This window comes from Salvia splendens, chromosome 5 (genome assembly GCF_004379255.2).
Source record: "Salvia splendens isolate huo1 chromosome 5, SspV2, whole genome shotgun sequence".
NCBI lineage: Eukaryota > Viridiplantae > Streptophyta > Magnoliopsida > Lamiales > Lamiaceae > Salvia > Salvia splendens.
In genome coordinates, this window is record NC_056036.1 from 13,465,995 (window position 1) to 13,478,213 (window position 12,219).

Below are 12,219 nucleotides of genomic sequence, written 5' to 3' on the forward strand. Positions count from 1 at the left end.
TTGAGTTTCACACTAATTGAGTTGAAATTTTACCTAAGTTATATTATTGAAATCCATGAATTCCATCCTAAAATCAATTGTTGATAGGAGGAGTGACTCATTAGAATTATATAATGGTTTCAGGATTATGTGAACATTGATGTGGGATAGTTGTAGTTTATATCTAGTTTCAATTGCCAACACCCTTCCTCAAACCCTTCAAGGTGAACTTGGAGGGATTGAACTTTTTTTTTCCTGATCGATTGGACAATTGATCCAATTTTTTTTCGATTGGTTGGACCAGTGGCCCAATCTTTTAGCCCAAATATACTGCTGGGTCAGTCATTTTTTCGGTTTCAACCCAGATATTCTGCTGGGTCAGTTAAATTTGACCCACAATCGGCGAACGCTCTGATACCATGATAGAAATCCATGGTTTCCATCGTAAAATCAATTGGTGATAGGAGGAGTGATCCATTAGAATTATACAGGCTATGTGAACCGATGTGAAATAGTTATAATATTATATCTAGTCTCAATTGCCAACTTTATAAAATTTGAACCCAATCTTAAATGTTTGGGTTCCAAGCCAGCTTAATGGCTAATCATGTTAAACGCTAGCTTGAAAAGTTAACTTGTAACCTCTTTAATGCATTTAATTAATAAAACTGGAATATAAACTTAAGCTAGTAATATAAAAATAAAAATATGACACTGGATAAAAATGATACAGAATATTTAATGGAGTAACATTGGTAGAGCAAGTGAAGAGTCTTCGTAAACAATTTTTACATTATGAGAAAAAGTGAAGAATATATTAATTAATCTAAAATCTAATGAAGTAAGTATGTAAAACAATTTTATTTTATTTATTCATTTTCATAAAAAATAAAATTAAAAAATAAAATATAAAAAACAATACACCAAAATTGGTTGATGAAACATTTTTATGCATACTTTTGTGAAACGGGGAGAGTAGACTATCATAACCATTCTTGCAGCTTATTAATAGTAGTACTCCTTCGTCTCAACTAAGTTGATTCAAAATTTTTGGACACAAAAATTAAGAAATTGTGTTGAAAAGTAGGAGGGAAGATTAAAGTGGAAAAGATAAAGAGAGGGTACAGTAGATGATGAAATAAAGTAAGAGTGATTTGATATTTTATTTTTTGTAAAAAAAAAGGAAATGACTCAACTTAGTTGGGACATCCCAAAAATGAATACGATTCAACTTAGTTGGGACGGAAGGAATAGTATTTAGGGAGTATTGCTATTTTCTACTCCACTAAGTCTCATTCCGTTGCTTATTAATTGGGACATTTCTTTTCAGCACGAAGATTAAGAATAACGTGTTAAGTGGATGATGAATAAAATAAAAGAGAATAAAATAAGATAGATGAAAGAGAGATTAAAGTTTCTTTTTGCTAAAAATAAAAATAACTCAATTAATTTGGAACTTTCCAGATGATTCTATTAATATGAAACAAAATAAGTATGTGATAAATGAATTCGAGTTGGGCACGGTACATGTAGGTCTATTATGTATAGGTATAATTATACATCCGTACTGATTAAATTCTAGTTGTAATTCTAATTAGAGTAAGTGACAAATTAACAAAAATTGTATGTACAAAATTTGATATTTTAGGTATTCTACATTGTAATTAATGACGATTAATTAATTTAATGCATTACATGATTACCCTTCTATCAACATTTAGGAAAGTTTAAGTTTTCCATAATCAACATTTATACATTTAGGAAATGATTTACTACATCTATGTAATCAATTCGGTAGATAACATATACTAGTTGCATAATTTCTTCTAATTATAAAAAATGATTATATCATATATATTTAATTTCTTAGTCTTATCATCCAAATAATTACTTCATATAGTATTTCGCATCTAATTATTTTATTAAATAATTCTTAAAATTTTAAGTTATAGTAGATCTATTTTCTTATTTTTATAATTCAACAATGTAATCATAGTCAGTCATTTCTCATCCAAATATTATATTATCAAATAATTTTTATTTTTTTAAATTATAAAAATAACTACATGCATATATATTTAATTATGGAGTATATGTTACCAATTACCATCAAACGAAATAATCATAGTAATTCACATCGAATTATTATTATTAAATAATTTTTAAATTTCAAGTTATAAAACTGACTACATGATTATACTTACTTAGTGTTATCACCCAATGAAATAATAAAATAGTTTGCAACTAATTATTTTATTATTAGATCATTTTTAAAATTTTAAGTTATAAAAACGCTGACATGCATATATACTTAATTTTTTAGTGGTATCATCCAATGAAATAACCACAGTGTTTCGCATCCAATTATTTTATTATCAATAATTTTTAAATTCATAAATTATAAAAAATGTCTACATGCATATATACTAAATTTCTTAGTGTTAGTATCATCCAAAGAAATAATAGTATTTCACATCAAATTATTTTATTATTAAATCATTCTTAAAATTCTAAGTTACAAAAATGACTATATGTAATATACTTAATTTCTTAGTGTTATCATCAAATGAAATTATCCGTCATCCATATCTAATTATTTTATTATTAAATAATTTTTAAAATTTTAACTTATAAAAATGATACATGCATATATACTTCATTCTTAGTGTGATTATCAAATGAAATAGCATAATCACTCACATCATATTGTTTTGTTGTAAAATATGAGTTATTTTAAAATTTCAAGTTATAAACGACAATTAGACCCTATGCATATATATTTAATTTTTAGTGTTATTATCAAATAAAGTAATCATAGTCATTCACGTCTAATTATTTTATTTTAAATAACTTTTAAATTTTGAGTTATAAAAACAACTACATCATATATAGTACTTAATTTTTTATTCTTATCATCCAAAGAAATAATATTAGTATTTCAAATCTAATTTTTTATTATTAAATAATTCTTAAAATTCAAAGTTAAAAAACGACTATATGGATGTATACTTAATTTCTTAGTCTTATTATCTAACAATTTAATCATAGTCATTAACATCGATTTATTTTATTGTTAAATAATTTTAAAATTATAAATTATAAACATTGCTATATATATATATATATATATATATATATTTATATATACTTAATTTCTTAGTGTTATCACCAAACAAAATAATTATAGTCATTCATTTCTAATTGTTTATTAGTTTCTTAGTGTTATCATCGAACAAAATCATCATAGTCATTTACATCCAAATATTTTATTGTTAAATAATTTTTAAAATTCTAAATTATTAAAATGACTACATGCATATATATTTAATTTTTAAATTCTAATTAAATAAATTTTAAATTTAAACAATCGTAATTATTTGCATCAAAATATATTTTTTAAATCATAAATTTCTATAAGAAATTATTTTAAGATTGTTTGAGTGCAATATAAGTATTAGAAATAATTACACCCTAAATAAGATACGATTGCAAGTAATGGAATAAAATGAGAACGACAAGTAAATGGAATAAAATATATAACTAGGCAAACTATATAATGCGAAAATTATATAACTATTATCCATTTACTTACTAATTCAAAAGAATAGTAAGTTGTGATTCCATTATAGCTATATATAATTCAAAAAAATTATATATAATTTTTGCGTATTATCCATTTACTTACTAATTCAAAAGAATAGTTCATTCTTAATTTGTATATATAATTTTTGTTAATTTATCTTTATTCTTCTAATTAAGAATGAACTATTCTAACTGAAGTTTGATGAATCTTAATTGAATTTAGTTAAGTTGTGATTACAGTTCCGTATTTTAATAGCAACTCATTTAGATGTGAAACCGAAGACGAAGAGGGAAAAAAACGTAAGACGATGAAAGTGTGATATATTAATCGAATACAGTAAAGTAATCACCGACGCCAAATGATGGAGTACGTACTAAACAAGCCAGCACAAAGCCCAAGAAAGAGTATCAGTTCGGCATGACCAAAGAGTTCGGCCTCAGCCTACAGCTCGGTAAAAGCCAACCAATCAAGCTCTGCCCTCAGGTCGGCATCAAGCTCTACTCTCAGATCGGCAAAAGCTGCTCGGCAATAGTTCAACAGTTCGGTTTCAGCATCGGCAAAAGCTGCTCGGCAATACCGAACTGGGAGACACGATCTATCTAGTGGTGGACCCATGCAGCCTCCACGACATCCACGACATCCACGACATAATTACTGATGATGTAAGCCACCGCCTAGTTAGTGGCCATGCAGGATCTCATGACCTCCGTGACCTCCACGACTTAAGGTGGTGATGCAAGCCACGATCTCAGTTCAATATATAAATAAGACTTAGATCTGGTAGAAAAAAAGCTAAGCTCTCTAGAGATAAAACACCATATAGCAAGTTTGTATTTGTAAGCTGTAGAAAACAGATCAAGCAATACAAACCTACCCCCATTTCTCCCCGTGGACGTAGATTTACCTCAGTAAATCGAACCACGTAAAATCTCTGGGTTGATCTTCATTTATTTCCTGCACTTACAAACATCAAAAATTCGCGGCTTCATCACTGGCGCCGTCTGTGGGAAACAGAGAACCAAATTTGTGATAAAGCGAGTTTTTTGATCCTCTTCTACCAAAAAAATGCATACCAGATCACATAACACCCGTGCCTCCGTCCGTGATAACCATGAGGGAGCTAATCCAGCAGCCCATAGGCCTGGAAAGCAGCCTCGTGAAAAATCTACTTCCAGTTCTCACGGAGAAGGAGCAAGCCGCTCAAAAGGTCCACACACCGAGTCTTCCCAGCAGCCTGATTTGAACGAGGCTGTCAAGCTGTTCTTGGCCGAGAAGCAGGAGGAGTTCTTAACCTTCCTGCAGAAGAGCCAACAGTCGGAGAAGACAACGGCGGATTCTCCCTCCTCATCCAGACATGAAAGTCACTACCGCAGTAGTGACGTGTCTTCCAGGAGAAAGAATCCTCAACCCCGACATGTTCCTCCTCGGTACCGGAACCACAGGAGAACTCCATCTCCTCCGTACCGAAGAGATGTCGGGTTCGCCATGTACGGAGCATTAAAGACTCCGTTCTCGGACGACATCACCCGAACTCCTTTGCCGCGAAACTACCGGACACCGTCAATGACTTATGACGGGCTAGAGGATCCTCATGACTTCTTGGGACGCTATCAATATAATATGGCGAACCAGGGTCTCAATGAGGTCCACATGTGCAAGCTGTTCCCCGAGCTGCTCATCGGGAACGCCAGAAGGTGGTTCGACAGCCTTCCTCAAGGCAGCATCAGATCCTACCGAGATCTCATGGATGCTTTCCACAGGAGGTTCTTTCAGAAAGCAGAAGCTCGAATCACTTCGGCTCAGCTGCTTTCTATACGTCAAGGTCGTGACGAAAAGATCAGCGACTTCCTGACGAGATTCCATAAGGAATGCCTACAAGTAGATAATCTCAATGATCTACTTGTCATCTCGGCATTCCAAAATGGAATCCTGCCCGGAGCTCTCTACAGAAAGCTCGTGGAGTGCGGTCCGCAAACAGCTCAAGAAATGTGGGACATTGCGGACCAGTTTTCTCGTGCGGATGAGGCAGACCGTCGAAAACGGTCGTTAGACAGCTCATCCCAAGGAGACAAAAGGAAGCCCGATCAAAGCGACCAGGTGCTTCCTCGCCGAACTCCTTTTGAAAGAATTCAAAGGGCACCGGTACAAGGCAGATTGGGGCCACGTCTCAATCCTGAGAAGCCGCCCGCTCAGTTCGTACCATTAAACAAGTCAAGAGCGGAAATTTTCGAACTACATTCCGATATGTTCGAAAAACCAAAGCGGATAACGAAATCAGCCGCACGGCGACTTCAGGATCAATATTGCTCCTTCCATCAAACCCACGGTCACGATACCGAGGAGTGCCGAGATTTGGCTGCAGGTATTGATGTTCTTGTGAAAACAGGAACGTTAAAAAAATACCAAAGCAAGCAGCCGAAAAAGAACAAAAGGCAGAGAAGTGCGAACTGCAATCCTCAGGATCCGAAAAGGCATGAGGATCCCGAAGACGACGACGAGCCGCAATACGATGGAGTAATCCTGACTATTGATGCTCTCCCAGCCGGGAAGACTAAGTCGTCCCTAAAAGCAGAACGCAGAGGTTCCAATCAAGAGGAACCAACACATAAAAGGCTGAAGAAAGACGAAGTGATTACATTTTCAGATGCCGATCCCGTCCCAGCCATCTCTCCTCACCAAGACGCTATTGTCATTCAAGCCGGAGTGGCAAACAAACTGATCCACAGAGTATTTGTGGATACAGGAGCGTCCGTCAGCGTTCTTTTTAAAGAATGTTTCGATAAAATGGAATTGGATCCAGCTCGGCTCAGTCCGGCTCCAATTCCTCTGAAAAGTTTCGCCCAGGAAGACACCCGCCCTGAAGGTATTATCAGCCTTCCGATCACGGTGGGAAAAGCGCCTACAAGCTCCAGTACGATGATCGAGTTCTTTGTGGTGAAAGCTCGGTCCCCGTACAACATCATCCTGGGGAGAGACTGGCTCAACACAGTTCGGGCCGTTTGCTCTACTTATCACCTCACCATCAAGATCCCCACTAAAGGTGGGATAGCGGTCATCCGAGGTGATCAAAAGAGAGCAAAAGAATGTCTGCAGATTGCGCTTAAAAGTGCCGAGCAATCAGTTCGGCACCATCAAGCATAGCAATCACAGCAACTGGAGTCGGAGGCAAGCGAGATGACCGAAGTCACTTCAGAGCCGAACTCAATGACCGTTCAGTTATACGAAGATGATCCATCCAGAACGGTCAACGTCGGCTTCGCAGGAACACCTCTACTCCGGGAAAAGACCATTCAGCTCCTCAAGGAGTACAAAGATGTCTTTGCATGGTCTCCGTTGGACATGACCGGAGTGCCCCCCGAGGTAATCACTCATCGGTTAAATATTGATCCTTCAATCCGGCCAGTAAAACAGAAGCAAAGACTCTTTGCGGCAGAAAGAAGCCAAATCATCCATGACGAAGTCCGCCAATTACTAAAAGCGGATGTACTATTCGAGGTGAAATATCCTTCTTGGGTGGCCAATCCTGTGATGATCAAGAAAAAAGGAGGAGGATGGCGGATGTGCATAGATTTTACCGATCTAAACAAGCACTGTCCAAAAGATTGCTATCCCCTTCCGAATATAGATAAAAAAGTAGAAGCTTTGATCGGCTTCGAAATTTTCTGTTTCCTTGATTTATACAAAGGATATCACCAAGTGTTGATGGATGAGAGTGACGCTCCGAAAACAGCTTTCATCACCGATTTCGGCATTTTCGCCTATAAAAAGATGCCATTCGGTTTAAAGAATGCCGGAGCCACTTATCAAAGGATGGTAGACAAGCTTTTTCGGCACCTAATCGGGAAACAAGTTGAAGTGTATGTCGACGACATAGTTGTCAAAAGCAAAAGCACTTCGGAGTACGAAGACAACCTCAAATCCACTCTCAACGTGCTCCGAAAAGCCAACCTCAAACTCAACCCCCAAAAATGTACCTTTTTGGTAGATTCGGGAAAGTTTCTGGGTTGTTGGGTTTCAAAGGACGGACTCAAGGCAAATCCCTCAAAAGTTCAAGTCGTTCAGCACATGGCAATGCCGAAGTCCATACATGACGTGCAAAGGCTAACCGGATGTCTAGCCGCACTGAATCGATTCCTTTCCCAAGCAGCCGAAAAGCAACTGCCATTCTTCAAGGTGTTGAAAAAGGCACCAAAGTTCGAGTGGGGAGCCGAGCAGAAAAAGGCCTTTGACGAGCTCAAAAGTTATCTAGCCGAGCTTCCTATTCTCTCTGCTCCAACCGAAGCCGAAGTAATATTCTTATACTTAGCGGCATCAGATCAAACCATCAGCGCGGTGCTTGTACGAGAAGAAGGCCTAAAGCAGCTTCCCATCTACTTTACAAGCCGAGCATTAAGAGGTCCAGAAACAAGGTATCAACCTCTGGAAAAAATTGCTCTGGCGTTAGTAAATGCAGCAAGGAGACTGCGGCCATACTTCTATGCTCACAAGGTATGCGTCTTAACCGATCTGCCTCTTCGGCAAGTTTTGACCAAGCCAGAAGCATCAGGCAGAATCGCCAAATGGGCCATAGAGCTGGGAGAACACTCAATCGAGTACCTACCTCGGAAAGCCATCAAGGGACAAGCCTTGGCAGATTTTCTTGCAGAGGCCAAGTTCGATCAAGCAATCCCTGTCATTGCCGAACAGAAAAAGTCTGCCAATGCCGAACTAGCACAGCCCTTGGAATCCGAAGTAGAGCCGCCAGACTGCTGGAGCGGATTCGTAGATGGAGCTTCAAACAAGATGGGAAGTGGAGCTGGTATTTTACTCGTCGCTCCCGACAGACACGAGGTAACCTACTCACTTCGGTTCCTATTCCCCACTACTAATAATGAAGCCGAGTACGAAGCCCTCCTTGCCGGACTTCAGTTAGCGCAAAGTCTGCTCGTCAAATCTCTCAAAGTCCATTGTGATTCACAAGTCATAGTAAATCACATGTTGGGTACCAGTGAAGCCCGTGACGAGAGAATGAAGAAGTATTTGGACAAAGCGCAAAGCATCAGCCGAAGTTTCTCCTATTTTCGGATAATCCGCGTTCCCAGAGCGAAAAATAGCCGAGCAGATACTTTAAGTAAGTTGGCCTCAGATCCGAACTCAAAGGCGGAAGAATTAATGCATCGAAGCATTGATGAAGCCGAGGTACATTCAATATCCAGCTCGCCGAACTGGATGGCGCCGATCTTGCAGTATCTGGATCAAGGACAATTGCCCGAAGATAAGAGAGAAGCTCGGAAGATCACGTGCCGAGCACTTCGGTACGAACTTCATGAAGGAGTCCTCTTTAGAAAGTCTTACCTCCAGCCGTTATTGCGGTGCGTGGGACCAGAAGAGACGGACTACATCCTCAGAGAAGTTCATGAAGGATCGTGCGGCAGCCACATCGGAGCTAGAGCTTTAGCTAAAAAAGTTCTAAGATGGGGATATTATTGGCCAACCTTGGTACAAGAAGCAGTGCAGCTCGTCAAGACATGCCCGAAGTGCCAAATCCATGCAAATATCCCAAGGATGCCGCAGACCGATCTATCCACTATGCAAAGCCCTTGGCCTTTCATGCAATGGGGCATAGACATAGTGGGACCACTTCCTCAAGCTCCTCGGCAAATGAAATTCCTAATCGTTGCCGTGGACTACTTTACAAAGTGGGTGGAAGCTGAACCATTAGCTACGATAACGAGCTCGAAGGCGTTGGATTTCGTCTGGAAGAACATAGTGTGCCGATTTGGCATACCCCACATCCTCATCTCGGATAACGGGACTCAGTTCACTGACAAGACATTCAAGAATTGGTGCCAAGAGCTGAATATTCAACAGCGGTTCACTTCGGTCTCTCATCCACAAGCGAACGGACAAACGGAGGTAACAAATCGTATCCTGGTGAAAGGGTTAAAAGCTCGGTTAGAACAAGCCAAAGGACAATGGGTAGAAAATCTCCCTCAAGTCCTATGGTCCTACCGAACTACACCCACAACCTCCAACGGTGAAACTCCGTACAGTCTTGTGTACGGCACTGAAGCCGTAATTCCGGTGGAGATCGGCATGCCCAGTCCCCGAACTCTAAATTTCTCAGCAGAAATGAATGACGACGGACTGAGAGCCGAGCTAGATCTTGCCGAAGAAAGAAGAGAATTGGCATGCATAAAAGCAGCCAAGTACAAGGAGCAAGTAGCCCGGTATTACAACCAAAGGGTGAAGAAGCTGCAATTTCAAGTGGGAGATCTCGTCCTGAGAAACAACGAAGTAAGCCGAGCAGAAAAGCTGGGCAAGCTCGAACCCACATGGGAAGGTCCGTATCGGGTATCAGAAGTCCTCGGCAAAGGGTCTTACAAATTGGCTCACATGTCAGGAGAACAGGTACCCCGAACATGGCACATTTCCAACCTCAAAAAGTTCCATTTGTAAGAGACAGTCCGGTCAGTCAGTCTTGAGTCCTGTTTGCTCAATGTGCTTTATTCGGTTTACTTGGTCTTTATTTGTCTCTGTGCGTTTTGTTTGTGTGTTTTGTCTGTCTCTGTGCGTGTCGTCTCTTACAAATGTTACTGAGGTATCTTGTTCTTCTAAGGCTGATCCCCTTCTTAGAACATATACAAGCTAAACAATTGTGAGCCAAAGCTTCTACAGAAGATACAAGACCACAATTCAGCTTAAACAAGCAGTTCGTCTGAAACGAGCTGCAACAAGCCCACGATTGTGCGTCAAAGCTTCTAAAGAGGATACAAGACCACAATTCAGCTTAAACAAGCACTTCGTCTGAAACGAACTGCAACAAAAGTCTGATTCTCGCGATAAAACTTGCCTGAATTACGACTAGGAAAAGTCCGATCCACGCGATAAAACTCGCCGAATTAGGACAAGGGAAAGTCCGATCCCCGAATTAGGACAAGGGAAAGTCCGATCCCCAAATTAGGACAAGGGAAAGTCCGATCCCGAAATTAGGACAAGGGAAAGTTCGATCCCGGCGACAAAAATCGCCAAATTAGAACACAGACCAAAGACGAGTCCGGTCAAAGATGTTTATTTCATCAGACCGACAAGCCAAGTCCGGACAAAGATGTTTATTTCATCAGACCAAGGACAAACATCAACTTACCCCGTACCTTTATCCAGAATGCCGAAGTGATTCACTTCGCTTTTCGGGGGGGGGGTAGTGATGGAGTACGTACTAAACAAGCCAGCACAAAGCCCAAGAAAGAGTATCAGTTCGGCATGACCAAAGAGTTCGGCCTCAGCCTACAGCTCGGTAAAAGCCAACCAATCAAGCTCTGCCCTCAGGTCGGCATCAAGCTCTACTCTCAGATCGGCAAAAGCTGCTCGGCAATAGTTCAACAGTTCGGTTTCAGCATCGGCAAAAGCTGCTCGGCAATACCGAACTGGGAGACACGATCTATCTAGTGGTGGACCCATGCAGCCTCCACGACATCCACGACATCCACGACATAATTACTGATGATGTAAGCCACCGCCTAGTTAGTGGCCATGCAGGATCTCATGACCTCCGTGACCTCCACGACTTAAGGTGGTGATGCAAGCCACGATCTCAGTTCAATATATAAATAAGACTTAGATCTGGTAGAAAAAAAGCTAAGCTCTCTAGAGATAAAACACCATATAGCAAGTTTGTATTTGTAAGCTGTAGAAAACAGATCAAGCAATACAAACCTACCCCCATTTCTCCCCGTGGACGTAGATTTACCTCAGTAAATCGAACCACGTAAAATCTCTGGGTTGATCTTCATTTATTTCCTGCACTTACAAACATCAAAAATTCGCGGCTTCATCACCAAACTTCTTCAACTCCTCACAGCTAACTCACAGATTTTTACTCCTCAACTCTCTCTCTCTCCCCCTCACGGCTCACACGCACACTCACACTGTAGAAAATGTAGAATGTGGATTCATATGATCCAAAGAGAACGAAATCATTTATATTGAATGATTCATCGGAGAGATACAAGAGAGAAGGCTACTCTATTTATACAAAAGATTGAGCTAAGATGTCAAGCAAAATATCTCCTTAACTAACTCTATAACTAACTCATTTCCTAACTAACTCCCTAACTAACTCTTCCAAAATATCCATGCTGACTTGGCAGTGACGCTGCATGCATGAGAAGGGAGTTAGGAAGATTTATGTTGTCGACCGAAATCTTGTGTGCATGAGGAGAACTCATCGTTGATTTCATCATCTTTCACATGTCCCTTCAAGATGAATTGTATAAACTCTCAAAATTCATCTTGCTCAATATAGAACGAAAAGCCAATGCTCCCAAGGGTTTAGTGAAAATATCTGCTAACTGCAGATTATTTCTGATGTGCAACGGCTTTATCACACTCTCCAAATATTTTTCTCTCACTGTGTGACAATCAATCTCGATGTGTTAAGTTCTCTTGTGGAAAACTGGATCTTGCCCACACTACCTCACACGTTGCTTGAGCCATGGCTCTGTACTCAGCTTCTGCTGATGAACGAGCAATGGTGTTTTGCTTCTTTGCTTTCCATGAAATCATTGAAGAACCAAGAAATAAACAATAGCCAGTAATGTAAATGTAACATCTGGTCTAGTAATGTAGAGAAGAGTAATATTCCAATAAGTATTCTATATTTTGAAGCATCCTTCAAA